The sequence below is a fragment of the Lissotriton vulgaris genome, chromosome 2_1 (genome assembly GCF_964263255.1).
Source record: "Lissotriton vulgaris chromosome 2_1, aLisVul1.2, whole genome shotgun sequence".
Lineage (NCBI taxonomy): Eukaryota > Metazoa > Chordata > Amphibia > Caudata > Salamandridae > Lissotriton > Lissotriton vulgaris.
The window spans coordinates 303,115,412-303,125,063 of NC_141687.1; the positions used below are offsets into that span (position 1 = coordinate 303,115,412).

The 9,652-nt window shown below is 45.2% G+C and overlaps 1 protein-coding gene across 1 annotated transcript in view; it reads right to left on the reverse strand.

Moving 5' to 3' along the window:
* The window catches only part of RPH3AL (rabphilin 3A like (without C2 domains)), a 1,157,680-nt gene extending 1,149,469 nt beyond the window's left edge, over positions 1-8,211 (reverse strand). Inside the window, exon 1 of the mRNA XM_086954990.1 lies at positions 8,061-8,211. The gene's annotated coding sequence lies outside the window, so the exon portion shown is untranslated. The remainder of the gene's footprint in view (positions 1-8,060) is intronic.
* Positions 8,212-9,652: the final 1,441 nt, after the last annotated feature.

Sequence of the window (9,652 nt, forward strand, 5' to 3'; positions counted from 1 at the left end):
GCTAGGGAGTCGCAGAGGTCTTGAGAGGGGGTGATGTCGTTGGAGTTGGCCGAGGGATTGGAGAACTCCTTGACGATGTTGAAAAGTTCCTTGCTGTTGTGGGCGTTGTTGTCAAGTCGATCCTTGAATGCTGTTTTCTTGGCCTTTCGGATTAGTTGGTGGTGAGTGCGGGTGGCGTTTTTGAAGGCGTCCTTGGTGCTGGTGGTTGGATCTTTTTTCCAAGCTTTTTCAAGGGTGCGGCAGAGTTTCTTGGACTTCTTAAGATCATCGTTTAACCATGAGGCCTTCTTGTTGCCAGGTTTGCTTTGACGTTTTTTCAGTGGTGCTAAGGTGTCGGCGGTGTTGGATAACCATATGGTGAAGTTGGCGGCGGCTAGGTTTGGGTCCGAGGAGTGGGCTGGGGTGTTTAGAAGGAGCGATGAGGAGATCTGGTCGGTGGTGATTTTGTTCCAGTTTCTTTGCAGAGTTGGTTGGAGGTGGTTGGTGGGTTTGGGCTTGTTGTAGGTGAAGTGAACGCAGCTGTGGTCAGTCCAGAGGAGATCCGTAGTGTGGCTGACGGAGACATGATTGCTGGAGGTGAAGATGGGGTCGAGTGTGTGACCTGCGATGTGGGTGGGGGAAGTGACCAGTTGTTTAAGTCCTAGGTTTGCGAGGTTGTCCAGGAGGGTGGTGGTGTTGCGGTCGTAGATCTTTTCAAGGTGAAAGTTGAGGTCTCCCAGAAGGATGTATTCTTTGGAGGGGAGCGCGTGTGGAGTGATGAAGTCCGTGATGTCTTCACTGAATTTTGCGCGGGGTCCAGGTGGTCTATAGAGGAGGGTGCCTCTGAGTGTGGTTTTGGGGTCGATGTGGATCTGGAAGTGAAGGTGTTTGGAGTTGGCGAGGTTGTCGTCAGAGCTGGTTGAGATGCGGATTGATTTTTTATGGACGATAACGATTCCTCCTCCTGTGTGGCCGGTACGGTCCTTGCGTGTGATCTTATAATCTTCAGGGATGGCAATAGTGATGTCTGGGGCGGAGGAAGCGTTCATCCATGTTTCTGTTAGGAAGGCGACGTCTGGAGAGATGGTGTCTAGTAGATTCCATAGGTCAATGGCGTGTCTATGGACCGAGCGGGTGTTGAGAAGGATGCATTGTAGGTGGTTGGGGTCGGGAGTCTGTGGTGTGGTCGTAGCGGAGATGTTGTCGGTGCCGCTGAATTTGCAGGAGTAGCAGGAGAAAGGTCCATGGGTTTGTCCAGGAGCGGCTTGGACGCAGTTGGGGGCGCGACCGGGGTTGAGGGCTAGGAGGGTAGCGGCATCGTAGGTAATGCGGGAGGGCTGGGCAGCGCGAGGGGCAGGGGGTATGGCGCTGGGCGCGGTCCAGGCGCGGACGGGCGTAGACGGGCTTACCTTAGGCGCACCTTCGGCGTGTACGTAGCGCGTGGACGCTGCGCGTGGGGGCATTGGCCATAAATGGATGGTGGAGGGGGCGGAGCGTGGGAGGGGTAGCTGGGAGGCGTTAGCGAAGTGGGAGGGACGGTCTGCAGGCACAACAAAATCGAGGGCACAAATACAACAGCAGGACGCTATGGGAGGTCGAGCAACAAGTAAATAATCACAAGCGAGGATTCCAGCAGCAGCGCTAAGCACATATGTCAACAAACGCAATACTTAAGCCCAGAAATGGTAATCGGCAGCCAGCAGCGCGATGCTCGTAGGAAATGAATGAGATTAAATAGCTACGCAAATGCGGAGCGCTACGCAGGGAGCTGGGTGCTAAATAGGAATGGGAAGGCCAAATAGTGAATAAAATCCAGAGGCTATGCAGCAAGAACGATACCACAGAGGCGCTTGTAGGAGGTGGGCAGGAGCAACCGCTTCACGTGTAGTGCAGCTGGTACTGGAGCACTGGAGCACTTTGTGCAAAAAGCACTTTCCAAGTGTAAATTCAAACATACTAAATTCAAACATACTAATTCACATCCTGGGTGACAGAAGGGTGCAGTTGTAAAGTGGAAAAAGCCCTAATTGCTGGATTCGAAAGTGTAAGTGCAGAGATGGGACTGTTGTCTTTTGTGGGTCGGGAACCGTCCATAAGTGTATGCACATTCACAACACAGGATTTAGGCAGGAAACATTGCTTTGCTGGCGTTGCAAACGAGAGTAAGTACTCTTATATCTAAAGCAATTGTGTTAGAAAATTCTGTCCTGGTGGAGAAACCCCTTCTATCAGATGAAAATATTAACCCGTAAGTTCTCTACTTTCGAGTAAAAGAGTAAAATCCACATATGCTGATTTTGCGAAGGACTCCCATGATATTTTGTAATTTCCTGAAAAAGTGACAATCTGCTCCACACAGAGGAGTCATCTCCCAGACGAAGATTTCTGATCTTTCTACAGGATATCTGTTTAGTTTGGTCCAATATTACTCCGGCGTGATTGTAGCCAGCAGACAGCCTGTGTTGCAAACATGCAGGCAAGCCTGTGCCTTGGGGATCTGATAGACGAAATAATGACTGCACTCTGTGCTCAAGCCAGTCTCAAGTCCACTTTAATTTCAGATAAGAAACAACTGTTTGCTGTCAGTATTTGCTTTATCGAGGCAACCAGCGGCCTCTTCGCCTCTCATTAAACTAGGCACGCAGGACATCTACCCATCATTCACTTCTTCCGTGGAGCAAAACATTTCTTTCTTTGTACGTTTAGCACAGTCTGGTGAGCAGCCTTTCTTTACCCATTCCAACATGTGCAAAAGTTCAAAATCAGTAGAACCAGCACAAGCGCGCGGCGATGATTGCGACCATATGGCGCCGGACTCTCCCGGAAGCGAATCGACAGACGTGCACGCATTGCCATTGCAAGCAATGCAACGTGTGCACGTTTTTGCCCACGAAGCTGTGCCGATGGCTAAAGGTCTCTCTCCTATGCAGCGCATGCACGTTGCCTAGGCGAGACCTAAAAAGGAGGTGGATAGAGCCTTGGAGGGGCGGGGCTCATGCAAGAATTACTTAAGAGGCACTTTTCCCCTACTGTGTCCCCAAGCCCCTCCTCCTCTTTCCAAAACAAAAAAAAGCTTACTGATGCTAGTGTATCGGTTGTTCAAAGCCTCCGAAAACGAGCTGCAATCTACTGGTTACAGTAGTATTCAGCTAGTTTCCCCTGCCACCATGTGGTATCAGTGTGTGACCTTGTGATGGGAGCAGATATGGTGTGTCACACAGTGGCACTGTGCGAACTCGCAGATCTGCCTACAGTTTTGTTCCAGTTCAAAGTGACGGTAGCCTTAGTTCAAATCAAGGTGGGAGAAAACGTTGGTGTTCATGCCCGTAATCTGTGAAACTGGATGTCTCTCTCTTACAATTGTTTGTTAGCCTGTCGCATATCAACACAAATGCGCACTGAACTTCCATTATCCTTTTTTGGCACCACCACAATGGGTGACACTCATGGCTTCGGACCAGCAGAGCGATCGATTATGTCATGCTTTAACAATGTCTCTAGTTCTTTCTCAACTGCTTCCTGTATGCGAAAAGCAATTCAACGTTGTGCTGGGCAACAAGGCGAATGACTTCATCAATGTGAAGCTGCACCTTCATTATCTTAAGTTTCGCAATTCCATGAAACAATGTCAGGAATTGACTATTTCAGAATGAGCTTTCAAGTTGTAGCTAATAGAGATCAGTCCCATATCAGCAGTAGTATCGAACCTTCACAAGCATCAATTTGATGACTTACCCTAAAGGACATGATTTGGCGCTTGCAATGTCGTTTTCTTGTGCCCCATGGTTGTTACAAAGGATCCTTGATTCTGCATAAGGATAAAGACTGCCTAGGTGTACAGCTTGGTTTTCGATGGTGTGAGACTTGGTACTGGAGATAGTTTGTAGAACTTTTCTGTTGGCATGATGTTTATCAACGCACCATTGCCTATAATAAAAGTCATAGGGCAATAGTTCACCTTGAGCATGATTTTAGGACAATGTCCAAATAACCTTTGTTGATTTGTGTGGTGATTCTTTTTATATTTCTGCTCTTCTTTGCAAGTGGCCAATCCTGCATGTGCACGTCTGTCTATGACTGCCACCATTATCACACATCCATCTTTCTCACTGTCACTCGATAATGACGTTAATCAACCTTTGGAAGAATAATTTGAGAACAATCAACTAAGTCTCTGTGATATGGATAGTAGAGAGGCCGGGACACCTGAGAACTACAAGATGGTGCCCGGGGATATGCAGCCCAAGGAGGAGGTCGGCTGTACTGCAGCAGCCGACGCGCCGGGGATGATGTCATCGGGAGACTCCGAGGGGGAGAAAAAAAAGACTGAGGGCAGGTGAGGAAGGGAGGTAACCACGAGGAGTCGGGGAGAGGACCCCAACCACAAGGAGCAGCATCAGGAAGACCCGGGAGGAGGACAGCGCTGAGGAGAATCCCTGGAATCCTGAGGATGGAGGAACACTGCCAAAGAGGAAGGTTTTCCCAACGCCTACTGCTCAAGTATCTGGACGTCCCTGGGAGAGACAGGACGCCGAGATACCCCACGCTAGGGTCCCGGAGGACCGTAGCTCCAGGCAAGTTTCCCTGTTGGGTTACTGGAGGAGGTTTGCGGGGGAGGTGGTTAAAGGCGTTCCTGAACGAGTGAAAGTGGCACATCTACAGACCGCGAGCTTAAACCCTCTCACTGGGTCTCCGCCTTCCACTTTCCACACTAAACCTCGGTAATAAATAGGCACTGGTGAAGGGATAGCACCGTAGTAATAAATAGAGCAAAGGACTGACCAGTGATTATATTTTCTGTTTCTCTTATGGGGACGCTGGGCCCTGGTGGGGGAAAGACTGAAAAAACTACTAACCTGAGGAAGAAGGCACCTCAAGTGAAGATTGAGAGCTGGAGATGCTCTTTTCCATCGCTTTGTTCCCCCTTCCTTTTGTGTTTTGGTTAACCCTCATCACATGAATAGACTTTTGGACAGTCCCTTTAAATAAATTCTTACATTCAGCATTATGCACTTAATTTCTCTTTTGCTTTAAAAACCGGTATGAAATCATTTTCTTTTCCGCAGCCTTTGCGTATCTGTCTGATGGCAGGACATTCACCTTCATGTGGAAAGGAGTATCCACCGCGGAAATACTTCCATTTTCTTTGGAGACATCACTCTGTGGGCCTGTGCCTTTTGTTTCTGCTTACTTTTTATAGTCAATGCTGATTCACTCTGGGTTGTTCCAGCTTCCATATCAGCAGCCTGTCGATCAGCATATTTCTTCGCTCTTGCAGCCTTCAGCACTTCCTCCAAACTGAGTGTTTCCTGCAGCATGCAGCATCGGAACGAGTCAGAGAGGCAACCACCGATGACTTTAAAATGCATGGTTTCTTCATCATTGAATTCACTGAACTTGCAGTGCTTTATGAGCGTATTAAGTCTTTCAACAAATTCAACCATTCATCTCACTTCTGCTGTCTTGCCTGGTTAAAAGGCATTGAATTGAACTTGGCTTCCAACATCTTCTTGATTTGACGGTACGATACTTCATCAGCTTGTGATATTTTCTTTATCACTTCTTTTTCCCCGTCATTTGGCAGGTTCTTTAAGTATCTAATGATCTTTTTGTCATCAGCTTCATCTATATCATCTATGAAGTCATCAAACGTTTCGATCCAGGCAGTCCATCTGCCGCCAGTATTCTGCAATTTGGTAGTAGAGAATGGAGGTGGCGGTTTCAGAAACACGCGCCGTATTTGCCACTTTTCCTGTCCTTCATTTGTTTGAGTCTATGATGTTCAGACAGCGTTCGTCCTTCTGTGTCCCTCGGCTCAGTGCCACCTCTGGAAGCATCTGCATTTTCACTGGTACTCGGGTCGTTGTGCTCAAGTTGAGGTTGGCACAAGCTATCTTTCTTCTTTATGGTAAATAATGGTTTCCTCTCTTGCATGTGCTCTTCACCATTCTCAATTGTATGCATTATACCTGGATGTTACTGCCTTTGCTGCCTCTGCTTTGTATTGATGCTGGCTCTATTATTTTGTAAGAATATGAAGGTGGGTGACCCAATAGACCCTTGCGAGCTTGGGCTAAGATATAGTATATGCAAAATTGCTTGCAAGGGTTTTTTTGTGTGTATTTAAACTTATTTAGAAACAGGAGATTGATCAAACTTGACTGGCAGAGATTTTGAGATCAACTTAAATTAATTAAAAAACCTGTTTTTCATCTGATTCAACACTCATTAGATTAGCAAAGTGGTAACAACTCACTGTAGTAAAATGCTACATGGGAAGTAGTTTTTATGAAAAAAGTTTTATATATCAAATTTGCATTTCATGGGGTACAGTTTCTAAAAAGCAGTAAAGAATAATCACCAATGTACAAGTGGACAAGACATAGATGAATTGTTCTTTGAAATCCACTTGCGTTGTAGTCCACTCTTTTTGAGTTATAGCACAACGAAACGTAGTCACTGTAACCAAAAATAACGTTGCATAGAATTAATCTGACAAAAAAAGAGAGAAGAGATGTGGACTGATATGTCGACGTTTCGGCCTTATTATTGACTAATCCTTAAGGCCATCCTCAGGACTTTCAATCTTTAGTATAGTTAGACCCCCTGGGTCTCCTACTGAACAGCTTTGATTGTGTATTTGGTACGGGACCTATATTTCTTTTATTTCAACCGTGCCTGTCTGATTTGTTGAAACTCATATTGCACAAAGATATTGTAGTGTGGTTTATCCGCTGTCACAGTAAAAGCTTTTGATAAAGATTCCTTCGGCGTGGCTCAGTCGAATTACTCTCGCGAGTAGTTTCCTGGACAAAGGCAATCTCTCAGGGAGAGTAGTCTTGCATCCTTGGAGTTACGTATCCCATATCTTATTGCCAGTTGTAATGTCCTCCCCAGCACAGGAGCAGGTAACAGACCACGCCACACATATTGCACTCGTTTGCATGTCTTTATTCTTCAGCATGGAACCGTTAACTGAACAACGTGCGTCACCAACTTTATTAACCACGCCCAGTCATGCCAAACCGATTACGTAATTCTTATAATGAGTCTTTCGTAGACCACTACAGGCCTCGTATATACAAACATAAGACATGCCAGACAGAAAGGGGGCAGGCAGTGTAAATGTAACTGCTAGAGCTTTTCTGTTAGCACTTTATTGAGAAGAAGAAACAATTAGAGTAGGGGCTACTATGGTTTTAATGTCTATGCAAAAAGCTGTTGTATGTCCCAAGATCAATCATGTACCAGAGCCTTTTACTACCAATTTACATAATATAATTTGTGCATATACATCTTTTTTTAATAACTTGGCTCGATATTGTGGTCGCCACATAGAGAAAGCAAATTTATTTTGAAACCGTGTATTTTTAGACATGTCTAACTATGAGACAACGATCGACACCTTTTCTCCCAAAATCAATTCTCATCTAACAAAGCATTGACTTAATTGAGGCTCACTGCCGGCAATGCTGTAGCCCCATCATTCACGAAAACAGTTCAGTCCCAAAGCGTACGTTGTGCTCCTTTATTTAACACACACTCCCAGTTGCGAGTCGAGTTTACAACAGCAACATATTTCAATGCATGTTCACAGACAGTAGCGCGGCGATTAAATATGTGTAATTAATCATTATTTCGTCAATATTTGTCAACATTCTTCTTTTTGATACTGTGCTACAGACAAACGAAAACGATAGCTGCCAGGACTTTTGTTATGAGGTAAGCAGATAACTTCACCAAACACCACAATGTCAACAACGACCTGCAGAATAAAGAAACCCGGGGCGATTCGCCGAAAAAAAAAAATGAACGTCGCCTTCTGGGCAACCACAGCAAAATTTGCCGAAAACAAGTTATAAAAAGAAGTTTTCTTCTCAAGGTGAGGGCGCACGGAGTTCTCATTCACCAGAAAAAAATACAAAATTGATCATAAAGGTACTGAAGCTGCCGTGAAGGTGAATGCGCGCAATAAAAAAACAGAACGAAAAGGAAACTATGTATGCAAAAAAAAACAGCGCGTTTAAACACAATTGCAGCAATAATGAGGACATTATTGAATAAAACGCACAGCGACCTACCGTTACCTAAAGGAAACCCGGATGTGTTCTCGTGCGCACTGGGAGAGGGGGCTTGTCGACAGAGTCCCCATCAACAGGCGGCTTGTTCTCAGCTATTACTCAGCAGCCAGCTAGTAATGTGGCACTCCTCGTCTGACAGCTCTGACTAAACAATGACGTGGACTCCTCCTCGCCTGAGTGGAGCAGGACCGGCATTCAGTCATGTACTGCACTAGGCAAAATGCAGCAAAGAACCCTCCTTTTACGGCACGGCCCTTGAGCAAAAACAAAGCTACCAGGAATGGATAATGCTGGTAAACTTTCACTGATCAAATTATGGTGCCAAAGTTAACGCAAAAAAGAAGTCTTCATTTCAGAGCTCTCAAAATGCACATATCCATGCGTGAGTGATTCCTCCATCCCACGTTTTTTCTTTGCGTTCTGGTTCTTGTAGTCCTAGTTATTTACCATTATACATTCAATGATGGTAAAATGCCTAGAAACATATGATACCTTCATGTTGTAAGTCTCATATAGAGATATCAGAAGTTTTTTTTTTTTTTAAATCAAATTGTGGTGTGCGTGTTTTTTTTTTTTTTAAGAAGTGGGAGATTTTAGAATTAAAAATGTAACCATCCAAATCCTGGTTTTCTATTTCAAAAACGGCCACAAGGAAGGCAGCAAGACATTCATTTATGGGTACTAAAACATAGCAATGCATCCCACAAAATGGTTTGAAAACAGTTTTTTTAGGTAAATGCTTTCGTTCAAAAATAGTTTAATTCGCTTAAGGCAGCAACTGTCCTGTTTTTAAAAGTCTTATGAAAGCAAAAGCCCAGCCAGGCCTTTAAAACATGTAGAAAAAATTCTATAGCTTCTTTTATGGCGTGCCAGATGTCCTCAGATCACCAGGGCCATTTTCATGGACATCAGCCACGGAGTCAACTGTGAACATTTTTTTGTCCCAACACCAGCCAGGACCACAACCGAAGGTCCAGTCTCAACCAAAGGAGGCAACTCGCTCTACGTCATCAACCTCCCACAAATCAAACAACCACGGGGCAAGAAGCTCCACAGCATAAAGTCACTTCCTGGACAGTCCTGGACCTCGTTTCTGCTTGTGATCTCAGCAAAAGGTAGGTTTCCATGGTCGTCACAGAGGGGCATACTTACGAAGGCCTTGTGTCATGCTTGCACGACACAAAGCCCCAAGTCATACTTTTGAAGCCATAAAGCTTAGACATGAAGCTTTTGAAGCTTATATTGCTTGTGAGTTGATACGTCATTTCTTCCACAACCATAGTTGCAAATCACACAATGTTAAATAGGGAACCTTTAGGTCTAGCCGTTGTCATGTCCACTGAATGGATTTGGGGCCAGATGTAGGTCGCCAATTACCGGTCAGTAACGGCCGATTTCGGCCGTTACCGACCGGTAATTGGTTTTTGAGATGTAGGGGGCCCGAATTTTACCGAATCTGTAAATTTACCGATTCGGTAAATTTACAGATTCAGTAAAATACCGACTCGGTATATTTACCGAATCGGTAATTCCAGATATAGGTGGCACAGTTTGCAGTGCCACAGGCCCTTAGGAATTCTTATTTTACCACC